Raw genomic sequence first — 13,871 nt, 5'->3', positions numbered from 1 at the left:
ACAAAGGTAAAAATGCTCCATCTCTCTCCCTACTATAAACTCATGCCCTATCCAGGTGGTATGCAGGGCAGGCACCTTACTTAGTTACTCTTGGGTAACCTGGTCAAACATTCCCAAAATGGCCACCGACTCTGGCCCTGGAGCAGGACTCAGTCTGTTACAAGTAGGTTTCCCAAACCCCCCGCCCTGCCGGGGGACCCCTGGATTAGCAGCCTTTTCCCCTGATCTCCAAAAACGTGGAAGCGGGAGGGGTGGGGGGGAAATGGCGCGGCCTCCCTTCGCGAGGTGCATGCTGGTACTCGTAGTCCTTGCATCCTCTCCGGCTGCTACAGGCGTCTCCTCGGGGAGTCTGGCCGGCGGAGGGGGGGGAGCTCCGCCCCCAGAGGACCATGTGCGTTTCTACCTCCGGAGGTTTCAGTCGCTGATTGAAAGGCTTCCTCTTGGGATGGGGTGTCTGTGTTACTTTGAAGAAGTTGGCAGCAACTCGTGAGTAGAGAGGCCAGTCCCCCTTCAGTGTTGCCAGAAATGGGGGGCGGAGTCTGCTGAGTACGTCATTATTCTCTATGTGGAGATCGATTCTCATAGGGTATAATGGGGAATTGATCTGGAGGTTTTGGGGGCTCTGGGGGTGCTGTTTTTTGAGGTAGAGGCACCAAATTTTCAGTATAGTATCTAGTGACTCTCTCCAAAGTATCCGCCACGTTTCAAAACGATTGGACCATGGGGTCCAATTCTATGAGCCCCAAAAGAAGGTGCCCCTATCCTTCATTATTTCCTATGAAAGGAAGACATTTAAAAAGGTGTGCGGTCCCTTTAAATATGATGGCCAGAACTCCCTTGGAGTTCAATTAGGCTTGTCACACCCTTGTTCCTGGCTCTCCTGGCTCCACCCCCAAAGTCTCCTGGCTCCACCCCCAAAGTTCCCAGATATTTCTTGAATTGGACTTGGCAACCCTAGTTACAAGCTCCAACAGGCTTCCCACCCGAAACTCAATAATACAAACAGCAGTTCCTGTCCAGGAACTGGTGCTCTCTACCGCAGCATTCTGGGGCAGATCTCCTCTAAATTTGAGGGATTTCCTGTTCTGTGAGACATTGCCCTCAGATTACTGATTATAGACAGGAGGGGAGGGGGGAATGAGGAGCAGACTAGGCCAAGGTCTACCTAAAGTTTGATTATCTCTTTCCATCCAACTCACAGACAGTTAGGACCAGATAGTTAGGACCAAAGTACTTACTACAATTTAATGTTTAACTGGGAAAGAGGGGTTTGAAACAGAGAGATATCCCCATGCCTTTGCAAGAATGGCCAAAATAGCCATTGTGTTAGCCTGCAAGGAACTTTGCTGGTTTAGGTGGTTTGTTTCCATAGGACTACTTGCTGGTTCCGCTCCTTTCTTATTCATATTGTCCAGAAATTCTAGGATTTTCTGCTACTGGTTGAGAACACAGCTTCCATCTTCCTCTTATTATTTGTATTCCAAGATAGTTATGTTTTCCAGTTGTTCCACTTCTACAACTATTTCACAGCCCTTTCTGTCTTCATAGCTTAAAAATCAGGTCATCCACATAAATCGGAATGTATGTCCATTAGTTGTCCATAATATATCTTGAGTATAGGCAATGTTCTGCCTTGCCTTGCTCAAATCCCTCCTGGGTCAGCATTTGTTTCTCATTCCAACATTTTACAGTCTGTTTCAGCCTGTTTATTTTGCAGTTTGCACACAGGTTGCTTGTCTTTGGATTGCTCCTATCCTAGTGGCTGTTTCATGTAAACATCTTCATTTATTTCTCCATGTAGAAAGTCAGTTTTTATGTCCAGATGCTCCACATGCATCTTCCTTGCTGCTGCTATGCTCAAAAGCATCCTTGTTGAAGTATGTCTCACCATTGCCGCAAAGGTTTTATCATAGGCCCATCCATACTTCTGAGAGTATCCTTTAGCAACTAAATCTGGCTTTGCATTTCCCTTTCTGCATCATTCTTGGGTTTGAAGATCCACTTACATCCTACTGCCTTCTTCCATGGAGGCAGTTCTGTCAGTGTCCATGTTTAGTTCTTGATCAGAGATTCAATCACTTCTTCTGCAGCTTTTCTCAATTTTCTGCTTCGTTTGCAGGCATTCTTGCTCGGTCTTCCTGTGTTCTGCCTATGCTAGATAAGGAAGTCTTTTTGGTGATACTAAGGGCTTTTTTTGAGCAGGAACGCACAGGAACGCAGTTCTAGCTGGCTTGGTGCCAGGGAGTGTGGCCTGATATGCAAATGAATTCCTGCTGGGCTTTTTCTACAAAAAGCCCTGGTGATACTCCTTTGTTTGATCCGGTTGACTGTCTAACATGCAGCCCCTTCTGGTTCTTTAGGTTCTGCAGGTGCATTGTTTGTGTTGTCCGTTGTGCTCAGATGCACCATTTCTATTTGCTGTGTTTCATGTTTCTCTGTTGCTGCAGATTCACTCATTTCTTCATGTTGCTTGATTTCTCCATTTCATCAATATAGACCACATTACAGTTCTTCACCATTTCTGTCTTTGGTTAAGGATTCTGTGTCCTTTGCATCCCAGTACATAGCCAACAAAAATGCCTTCTCTAAGATCCATCTTCGTCTGCTTTTCTTTAGGAATGTAAGCATAGGCTTTTGATCCATACACTCTGAGATGATTCAGGTTGGGTTTGTGCCTGTACCATGGTTCAAGTGGTGCATTACTCATACCTTTAGTAGGTGATCTGTTTTGTAGGTTGGTAGCAGTGTGATTCCTTCTCCCCATTACTTGTCAGGTAGCTCTGCCTCAAGGAGCATGCATTTAGACATTTCAGCAAGAGCAGTTTTTCTACTACACCATTTTGCTCTGGAGTTTATGGGACTGTAAGATGATGCTCTATGCCATGTTAGGTCAAATAATTCTTCATCTCATGTCTCATATATTCGCTTCCATTATAAGAGCAGATTGGTAGGGTCATTCTTTGGAATCTCTTACTGCCCATTGCCACATATGCTTCAAATTTTTCCAGCACTTGACTTTTCTCTTTAATTAGGTAGGTCACAGAGTATCTTGTGGAGTCATCAATAAAGGTTAGCACATATTTATTCCCACTAGGAGTTTGCATTTTTGTTGGTCCACAGATATCACTGTGTATCAGCTTTAGGGGGCTTTGTGTTTGGCTTGTGCCACACTTTTTATTATAGCTAGGTCTTATCCCCTTGACACAGTACACACACTTCTCTTCAGCAGAGCATTTGCTTATTTGCATGCCTTTAGCTAAATTCTGGTTCTCAAGTTGACTAATTACATAATTGTCCCTTTGTCACAACCACCAGTGCCACAGCCTGGAGCAGTTTTTGTGAATGCATTGCTTTGCCAAGTTTGCTTTCTGCATTTAAACTTCAAGAGAGTACAAATCCTGATTCACAATCCCAGTTGAGATTAATTTGCATCTCTGTCTGATAAAACATCTTTCCAAAGGATGCGATAAAACATCTTTCCAAAGGATCGTGCCGGTGCTCTTACAGAGATAAGACTATTTGCTGGTTTCCATACATATAAGCAATTAGTGACAAAAACCTCTTGGGTTTCACTGCCAGAAAGATGGCATTTTATTGTCCCACAGCCCACGCCTTCAGCTCATAAAGAGTTTCCATCCGCAGCATTGATTTTTCTTTCTTTCTTTCATTCATTGAGTGTTTTTTAAAAATCACCACAGTTTAGAGATGCCAGTCTCCAGGTGAGACCTGGGGATCCCCCAGAATTACAGCTCATCTCCAGGTGACAGAGATCCATTCCCCGGGAGATACTTTGGAGGGTGGACTGTACAGCATTGTAGCTCACCAAGATTCCTGTCCTCCTCAGGCTCCATCCCCAAATCTCAGAGGAGACCTGGCAACCCCGCACTACATATATGCAAACAAGTGCCAGAATCAATAAAACATATATCACTTTTTGTGACTCCTGATGATAATATAAAGTATTTATTTATCAGTTGCTCTGTAATTGTAATCAAGCAACTTTGTTGCTTCTCCGTCCTCCTCTGAGAAAGGCTTTTCTATTGTTAGCACCTGAGGGACATTCTAATGTGGCCTCATTTCCCACAAGATTGGCAAGTAATATCGCCTTTGTCATTCATATTCAGAGCCCTCTTGAACTCCCATCACTTCTATCTTTGTATCTAGTACTGCTTATACAGCTATTGTCTTAAGCAGAAGTTAGAGTCAAAAATTATTTTTAAAGACCTTACTCAGTATTATTTATCTTAAATTTGATTATTGTGCCTATGGATTTCACCACTGAGAGGATGACACAATCATTTGTATTCAAGAGTAGCCATGATACCTGGGTTCGCACATTTTGCAACTCCATATTTTTAAGTAAAGGGGTGACTAAATTAGCCCTCAGCTCATTAAATATAAAGGAAAGGAAAGGTGACACTGCTTTCACAACGTTTTCATGGCAGACCTTTTTACAGGGTGGTTTGCCATTGCCTTCCCCAGTCATTACACTTTCCTCCCAGCAAGCTGGGTACTCATTTTACCGACCTCGGAAGGATGGAAGGCTGAGTCAACCTCAAACTGGCTACCTGAACCAGCTTCCGCTGGAATCGAACTCAGGTAAGGCACTCTCTAATCATATGCTCGAGAGTTTTGGTTTTATCATATGAGCTTCTGCATGTTCTATTAGCGTATGATACTTTATTATATCTGCCCTTGAAAAGCACCAGGGGAAGAGCATTCATTCTAGCCAAAGTAAAAGCTATTCTTAGATTTGAGGAGTGTCAATTGGTAAGGCCAAGCAGAGTAGATCCTCCATCAGATTTTAGAACCTTGAAGAGAAATGCTTTAATCCAAAGCCCTGGCTTCTGTCGATAATTTTCCTAGTTCTACACTCAGTGCTATGCCCGAGATAAGTCTGAGCGTAGTCAATAAATATCAGAAAAAGTCATACTAGATGGAATCCATTTTTTCAAAAGCTGCCTGGATACAAATTTCTGTGCCATACAGGAATTGGTTTAGAACCTTAACATTAAATACCTTTAAGGATGAGGGGGGGAAATTCACCTGATGAGTAGAAGTATTTTACAATTATCTTTCTACTCTCGGCTATGTTCCTTGCTAGATCCAAGTGTATTTTCCATGTAAGAGATGCTTCAAAGGGGATTCCCAGGTATTTAAATTGATTGACCTGTTCCATAGATTGGCCAGTTTTGTCCTATTTGAAGATTTTTCCTTTTGGTGAATACTATGACCTTGGATTTCACATCTATTAAATTCTTCCTCCAACTGCTTGATAACACCTTGAAGAGACAAATCTTTTTAGATTCAATTGCATAGACAATATTTCCATGTGATATTGGCAGGCTAATTACAATTAACAGAAGCATATCCTCATCTGGAATTTCCTTTCTTGCAGCTCTCATAGCTTTGAAAACTTTGAAACCAGGGAGAATAACACCTCTCCCCTGATCATTTTGCTTGTCTCATGCAGCCTGTTGCTCTGCACCTTTAGCTGGACAATCAGTCAGGGTAACAGTCCACAAGTGCAGATTTACATCAGAGTAGTCTCATTGACTTCAGTACATTCTGACAAGGACAGAAGATGCTGACCTCACAATCCTATCTAATTGGCTTCTTGCTGTCCCCTGCAGGGTCTTCTCTTCTCCTTCATATACCAGACAATGTCTATTCCAGCAGTTTTAACCAGTCCTCATATTGGTTGCAATTCTATACATCTTTTCAAGCTCTACAATATCCTTTTTCAACTGCGGTGACCAGAACAACACAATATCCCAAGTATGGTCTCACCATGGATTTGTATAAGGATAGTATGATAATGGCAGTTTTATTCTCCATTCCTGTTCTAATTATGGCCAGCATGGTATTTGCCTTTTCCAGACTACCCACACACTGGGTCATTTTCATTGAGTTATCCACTACTGCCTCTTTCTTGGTCTGTTGCAACCAGCTGAGATCCCATCAAGTTGAGATTATTTGTCCCAGTATGCATCACTTTGCACTTGATCACATTGACTCTCATTTGACATTTAAATGCCTATTCCTCAGTTTGAAGAGATCATTTTGGAGCAATTCATGATCTGTTTTTGTCTAAATAATTTGGTGTCATCTGCAAACTTGACTACCTCACCCCTAACTCCAGATCATTTATGAAGTTGAAAGACCCCACTGCCCACATTCCTCCATTGTGAAAACTGAGCATTTATTCCCACATTTCTGCTTCCTGTTTCTTAGTCAGTTTCCAATCCATAAGAGGTCTTCTTATCCCATGACTCTGAAGCTTACTCAGGAGTCCTTGGTGAGCAACTTTGTCAAGCCTTGGTCAGCAACTTTGTCAAATGTCCTCTGGAAGTCTGAATAAGCAATTTTTACCATCTCATTCCTATCTATATTTATTGACATTTTCAAAGAATTCTAAAAGGTTGGTGAGACTAGACTTATCTTCGCAGAAGCCATACTCGTTTTTATTCAGCAGTGCTTGTCCTTCCATATGCTTGACAATTTTATTTTCAATAATGCTTTCTATCAGTTTACCTAGGACATACATTAAGCTAACCAGCCCATAATTTCCCAGATTCATCTGAATCATTTTTTAAATAGGTGCTACATTGGCCACTCTCTATCTTCTGATGCAGAGGTTGATCTTAGGCACATGTTGCATATCTTCATTAAAAGATCACAGTTTCATATTTGAGTTCCTTAAAAAGACCTCTAGGATGGTACCAACTGGTCCTAAAATTATTAGTTTGCAATTTGTCTATAAGTTTTAGAACTTCCTTTCTCGTCACTGCTGTTTGCCTAGGCTCTAGTTAGCCCCCTCCTAAAAACATCTGTTCAGCAACAAGTATCTGACATATCTTCAGCGGTGAAGATCGATGACAAGAAAAGTCAGCAAACACTGTATCCCCTTTTAATTCCATTGTCATCCAATGGTCTGGTTACTTCCCTAACCAAATTCCTCCTCCTAATGTAGCTAAAGAATGCTTTATGATTAGTATTTATGCTTTTAACGATACATTCCTCAAAATCCTTGTATGTGTCCCTAATTGTCTGTTTCCATTTCCTTTGTGCAAGTGTGTGTTGGTTTCTGTTTCCCTCGTTTGGGTAAGCCTTCCAGTTTCTGAAGGAGTTGTGGGAGTTGTAGCCGGAATTGGAATATCCTGGCCTGCCTAATCTCCAGAAAGATCCACCCACACTTTTTTTTTGCATTGGAAGCTATGATTGGCTATAGGGCTGCCAAACCTCGGATGGTGATGGGCAATGCTCCCTTTAAGCTGTAGAGTCTTGTGAGCAAAAATTCTACTTTGTGAGCAACTGACCAAGTCTGCAGATGACACTAAATTGTTCAGGGTGGTGAGAACCAGAGAGCATTGTGAGGCACTCCAAAGGGATCTGTTGAGGCTGGGTGAGTGGGTGTCAACGTGGTTCATGAGGTTCAATGTGGCCAAGTGCAAAGTAATACACATTGGGGTCAAAAATCCCAGCTACAAATACAAGTTGATGGGGTGTGAACTGGCAGAGATTGACCAAGAGAGAGATCTTGGGGTCATGGTAGATAACTCACTGAAAATGTCAAGACAGTGTGATCCAGGTTTAGATCCTCCATCTGTCATGGAAACTTGCTGGGTGACAGTTGGCCAGTCACATACTCTCAGCCTAACCTACCTCACAGGGTTGTTTTTGTGAGGATAAAATGGTGGAGGAAGGCAGTACTGAGGAGGAAGGCAGTACTGACAGGGAGGATGGAACATATCTCTTTTACAAAACAAAAGGAGCTTTAAAGACCTCCCTGAGCTATCTACAGTAGTTGGTGTGGCCAGGATCCAGGAGACTCAGGTTCAGTTCCCAGCTTGACCAAGGAAGCTTGCTGGGTGAACATAGGCCAGCCACCGCCTCTCACCATTACCTGCCTCACAAGGTTGATGTGAGGATAAAGTGGAAGATTGGAGAACAATAGAAGATACTTTGGGTCCTCATTGGAGAGAAAATCGCAATCTAAGTTTTCCTACAGCTTGCCAGAAAAGGGGGATCAGTCTTGCTGTTTTCAGTGCTCCTGTGAGGCTCTTTTAACAAGAGCCAGAATTTCTCACAGCATTCAAACTAGAGTTAAAGATCACAAATTCAGTGAGCTGCAGGACTGGTGAGCAAAGCTAGTGAATCAGAGCCCATTGTAATTACCGTATTTTTCACACCATAAGGCGCTCCGGAGGATAGGACGCACCTTCCTCCTGGGGGGCGATCTGCTGCCTCTTCCTCCGATCCGGCGCTTCCCTCACGCCTGCCTGCCTGGCTCCATCTTTTTCAGGCAAGCGCTGGGATTGCTCCACGTGGCCCCAGCACTTCGCAAGCACCGGCTGTGGAGGGGGCAGCGTGCTTCCTCCTTGCCTGTGTGCCTGGCTTCAGCTGTGATGTTTAAAGCAAGCGCTGGGATCGGAGGGGGGAGGGAGCAATTCCAAGGAGAAAGCACAGCCGGCTCGCAAAGCGCTGGGTTTGCGGAGGGGGTGGGTGCTTCCTACTTGCCTGTGTGCCTGCCTTCAGCTGTGATGTTTAAAGCAAGCGATGGGATCGCTCCCTCCCCCCTCCGATCCTAGCGCTTGCTTTAAACATCACAGCTGAAGCCAGGCACACAGGCAAGGAGGAAGCACGCTGCCCCCTTCGCAGCCGGCGCTTGCGAAGCGCTGGGGCCACATGGAGCGATCCCAGCACTTGCCTGAAGAAGATGGAGCCAGGCAGGCGCGGGGGAAGCGCCGGATTGGAGGAAGAGGCAGCAGATCGCCCCCCCCCCCCCCGAAGGTACGTACCTTCGGACCATAAGATGCACACACTTTCCCCCCACTTTTTTTGGGGGGGGGGGGAGTGCATCTTATAGTCCGAAAAATACGTTATATAAACCTTGACAGGGCTGACCCATCCATTAGCAGGTCTAGGTGACTGTCTAGGGCATGGCCTGGAGGTCACCGATTTGGGCCCTCCCCCCCACCTCCCCAGAGAGGGAAACAGACAAGTGCGGTGTGGCTCCTGCACCTCAGAGCATGCACACCACCCAGCTGCCATTGCTCAGCCTCCCATGTCTGTGCTTTCAAAAGCTTCTGGAAGCACAGCCCCAGGAAGCTGAGCGATGGTGGCTGGGTGGCACACATGCTCTGAGGTGCAAGAGCCACACTACACTGCCACCGTGATGTGCGCCCTTGCCCTCACCAGGGTGAGAGTGAGGAGAGGAAGGGTTCAGATAGCAGGGTGGGGGCAAGGCCTCACCTTAGGCGCCAGATGCCCTGAAGCCAGCCCTGAACCTTGGTCATGTCCCCCTTTTTGTTCTCTCCTTCTAAACAGAAAATCCTCAGACTCTTTGGCTTTTTCTCATAGGAAGCGTGCTCCAGAGTCCAGACCCTTGAATAATTTTGGCTGCTCTGGTTGAAATACAAGCTAAATTGATAACCTAAATGGGAACTTATAATATAATTCTATATGACTACTGCGATGAGAGGTTAAGCGTGTAACAGTATAGGGTTGCCAATCCCCAGGTGGGGGCAGGGGATCCCCCGGTTTGGAGGCCCTCCCCCCACTTCAGGGTCATCAGAAAGTGGGGGGAGGGGAGTTAAATGTCTGCTGGGAACTCTGTTATTCCCTATGGAGATTTATTCCCATAGAAATTCATGGAGAATTGATCCGCGGGTATCTGGGGCTCGGGGGGGGCTGTTTTTTGGGATAGAGGCACCAAATTTTCAGTATAGCATCTAGTGCTTCTCCCCAAAATACCCCCCAAGTTTCAAAAAGATTAGACCAGGGGGTCCAATTCTATGAGCCCCAAAAGAAGGTGCCTCTATCTTTCATGATTTCCTATGGAAGGAAGGAATTGAAAAGGTGTGCCATCCCTTTAAATGTGATGGCCAGAACTCCCTTTGGAGTTCAATTATGCTGGTCACAGCCTTGATCTTTGCTCCACCCCTAATGTCTCCTGGCTCCACCCCCAAAGTCCCCAGATATTTCTTGAATTGGACTTGGCAACCCTATAACAGTATGATGAAACTCTTTTATTTGAATGTTACAGAGACATACAGAATGTACTCTATTTTTCTTGACAGATGTATTATTACTTTTCTATTTCTATTTTCCCTTTTCCCCCTTTTTCTTGAAAAATAAAAATTTCATATAAAAATAATAATTTTGGCTGCTCTGTTCTGCACTTTTTCCAGCTATGCAATAGCCTTTTTGAGATATGGTAAGCAAAACTATACATAGCATCCTGACTGAAGCCACACTGTAGAAAGACACTGTGATGTTGGCTGTCTTGTTTTCAAGCCCTTTCCTAATAACCCCACATTGGAGTTTGCCTTTCCCATGTGCATCACATTGCACTTCTACATTAAATTTCATCTGCAACTTTATTGACTCCTTACCTCATTTGGAGAGATCTTGGCACTCCTCACAGTGCACTTTAGTTTTTACTATGCTGGATAACTGGCAACAACCATAAACAGTTCAATCCCAATTCCAGAGCATTTAAGGAGAAGCTGAATAGCACTGGTTCCAGAGATATCTATTTGTGACCCCAGTATATATATCAGCCTTCTCTATAGCAGCCCCCTATTGGTGAAACCAACTCCCAGAAGAAGTAAGAGTCTTGCGGGACCTTCCCCAGTTCTGCAAGGCTTGTAAGACAACTCTATTTTGACATAACTTCAACTGATAGTAGTATATGAGGATACCCAATGAGAGCTGAAGACACTGGAAATAACACTAGCGCCAACTTGTTTTTAAAATGTTTTAATTGTTCATTGTTTAATTTGTTTAATGTTTTAACTGTTAAAGTTCAGAATTGTAAATGTTTTATTGTTGTGAGCCACCCTGAGCCTGCTTCGGCGGGGAGGGCAGGATAAATCCAGTAAAATAAATAAATAAATAAATTTAAAAGTTCATTGATAGCATCTTTCACTGACATGTGAAGGAAGTAAAATGGCAGCATGGGCTTTCTTTTGTATAATGAGAAATACAGGGCGGGGCGGGGGGGGGGTGAAACTATCTCCTGAGTCATGGAGATGGAGAGGTGAACAGGAAGGAAAGAGTCTGAAAGCACATGAAGCAGTCAAGTTGCTGAAACTAAGCAGGTCTGTGTCTGGTCAATAATGGAATCAGAGGCTTCCCACAAGATCTGTCTGCTACCTCAAGTTAAGTAATAGATCAGTGTTGGCTTATAAATTATATATTCAAAAAGTGGAACGTAGTTGAATTAGAAAGGGAAACATATGCAAAGGAAGACACACACACATACACCCCAGTGACTTTAATGTTTTGTTATTTGTTTTTAACAAAAGCTTTACAGCAGTGCTGGGAAAGGTGGTTGGTTGATTTAGATCCTGGTTTCTCCTGCTCTGAGTCAGAAGTCCCTGAGGATGATCCAGGACACCCGCGTACTATGCAAAGGACTTTTTTTGAGCAAGAACGCATAGGAACGCAGTTCCGGCTGGCTTGGTGTCAGAGGGTGTGGCCTAATATGCAAATAAGTTCCTGGTGGCCTTTTTCTACAAAAAGCCCTGTGTGGAACAATTGCGATGTCAGGGGTGTGGCTGAATATGCAAATGAGTTCTTGCTGGGTCTTTTCTTTTAAAAAAAACCTGATTATGCACCATCAAATCACTTCTGACTTAAGGCAACCCTATGAATTAATAGCTTCCAAGATATCCTATTATTAACAACCTTGCTCAAGTGTTATGAATTGAGAGCCATGGTTTCCTTTACTGAATCAATCCATCTCATGTTGAGCCGCCTTCCTTTTTTCCTACTGCCTTCAACTTTTCCTAGCATTTTTGTCTTTTCCAGTAACTGAGTTTTGTCTTCTCATGGACACATAGAGGACAGTATATCAGCTTCCAAAGAAGCAGCTGGAGCCTCTCTGCTTTCTTCAGTCAAGATTTTGCAACTGCTACTGCCTCCAAGGAGGAGGCAAGGCAAGCCTGGCATGAGGCACTGGAGGTGGAAGATGAAAACAAGCAGAAGAATATCCAGTACTTTGTTCCCGGGAGCTGAGTCTTAGCATCACAGCAACCGCCCTTCTCTGTGTTGTAGAACTTTCCCAGCCCTAGGTGTGGGAGCTACTAGCCACAAAGTAGTAGCAGCAGTATAGTGCACGCACAGGATTTTGTGCAAAGATCTCCATAGATGTATCTGTTGATCACATTGGTGGTCGCTGGCTTGAGAGGTTCAGAAAGTGTTACCACACAACCCCTCACACACAAACATCTGAACATAAATTCAGATTAACATGGGGAATTAGCTTGCATGTTTGTGCAGGGAACCCAAAATCAGGATCTTTTTCCTAAAGAGATGGTGGTGAATAGTGAGTTGTCAGTAGGAAAAGAATGGCATAATCCTGATTTAAAGATTTAAAAAGAATATAGCATTTATTGGGATATTTGGTACAATACTGATGAGGGAACCTATGCTAGGCAAATACCAGCAAATGCCAGATCAAGCACAGATAAACAGCACATTCCTTATCCTAACTAAAAATAAAACAGCAACAACCGAAAATCAATCAGAGCTACTCCAATTTGAAGCAGGAGTTATTATTCAAACTAAATGCATGAATGTGGGAAAATAGGAACTAAAACAGAGGAGAAGTAAAATCTGTTGGGACAAGAAGTGTCCAATCTTCCAGGAGTAAAGCACCAGCTCTCTGTGTGGTGCAAGTGGGGTTTGGAAAATGAAGGGAGATAGATCAAGCTGACTTATTCTGTGAAGAAAACAGATAAAAGGAGGGTTCCAGTATGTAGGGAGTCTCTGTTGCAGTCCAGTTTGTACCCAAGTCAGACTCCATGACTTCAGCAAGGAAGCAGAACAAACAGGAGGCTGAGGTAGCAGGTAGTATCTAGGAACCAGCTTCAAAGGTTTGGGGGGTTGAAAGGTGGCTTTTATGCGCCCTTAGTCACATAAAGAAGGTGGCAGTGCCTCTGCTGTGACAGGATTGGGTTCTGGCTAGAAACTTTCAGTGTTATTGGAAGCTCTGAATTTTAGGGGAATGGAAGGGAAATCCAAATATAGGTATGTTCAAAATTATGTGAAATATCAACCTGGGGTGACTAGGTTACCTGCCCAGAATACCCAGTTTGATTTAACAAAGGATTAGGCAGAGCTTCATGGCCCTTAACAAAGGTCAGAAGATGTCCAATGGGCCTCGCCTCCCTTGGCATTAACGTTTTCAGGGAGTTCTCCATTTAATGTTTATAGCGCCATAATGTTAATTTTAATATAATTTGTAAATTGTTTTAATGATGATTTTATAAGTATAACTGTTGATGTATATTGTATTTTTATGTTGTAAGCTGCCCTGAGCCTGCCCCGGCAGGGAGAGTGGGATATAAATAAAAAGTATTATTATTATTATTATTATTAAGACAAATTCCTGAATTGTCCTAGAAGGCAAATTATTCTGCTGCAAACCTGGATCATTTAAATCATGGCCAGAATTTTGATGAGCCCCAATGAACCCAAAGAATAGAACCATTGTCTAGTCCCCTTGGGGAATGTGGCCACTTCCTTTCTGTTACCTGCACCCTGTCACTTTCTCGGTTTTAATATCAAACATGGGTTCCCTCCTGCAATCTCAGACAGCATATGGCCTAAGAAGTCATGAAGGTGACCCAAAAACAAGCAGGTCCTGGCTTGGGGCTGCTTTCAGAATTACAAAAATACAGCCTCTTTAAAAGGTTGGTGTCTTAATTCAAATGTGAAAAAGACTAAAACAAAAGAAACCTCTCTAAGCAATCACAGAGGAAGATTTCTTTCAAGGGATAACTGATTCCTTGACTTTTGCTACTGTTTAAACACAATAGTTTCGTAAATTGTTGTTAGCTGCCTTGAGCTTAATGAAGAAA

This window comes from Heteronotia binoei, chromosome 5, assembly GCF_032191835.1.
Source record: "Heteronotia binoei isolate CCM8104 ecotype False Entrance Well chromosome 5, APGP_CSIRO_Hbin_v1, whole genome shotgun sequence".
Taxonomy (NCBI): Eukaryota; Metazoa; Chordata; class Lepidosauria; order Squamata; family Gekkonidae; genus Heteronotia; species Heteronotia binoei.
The sequence above is the reverse complement of the archived record's forward strand: the minus strand, read 5'-3'. Positions refer to the sequence as shown.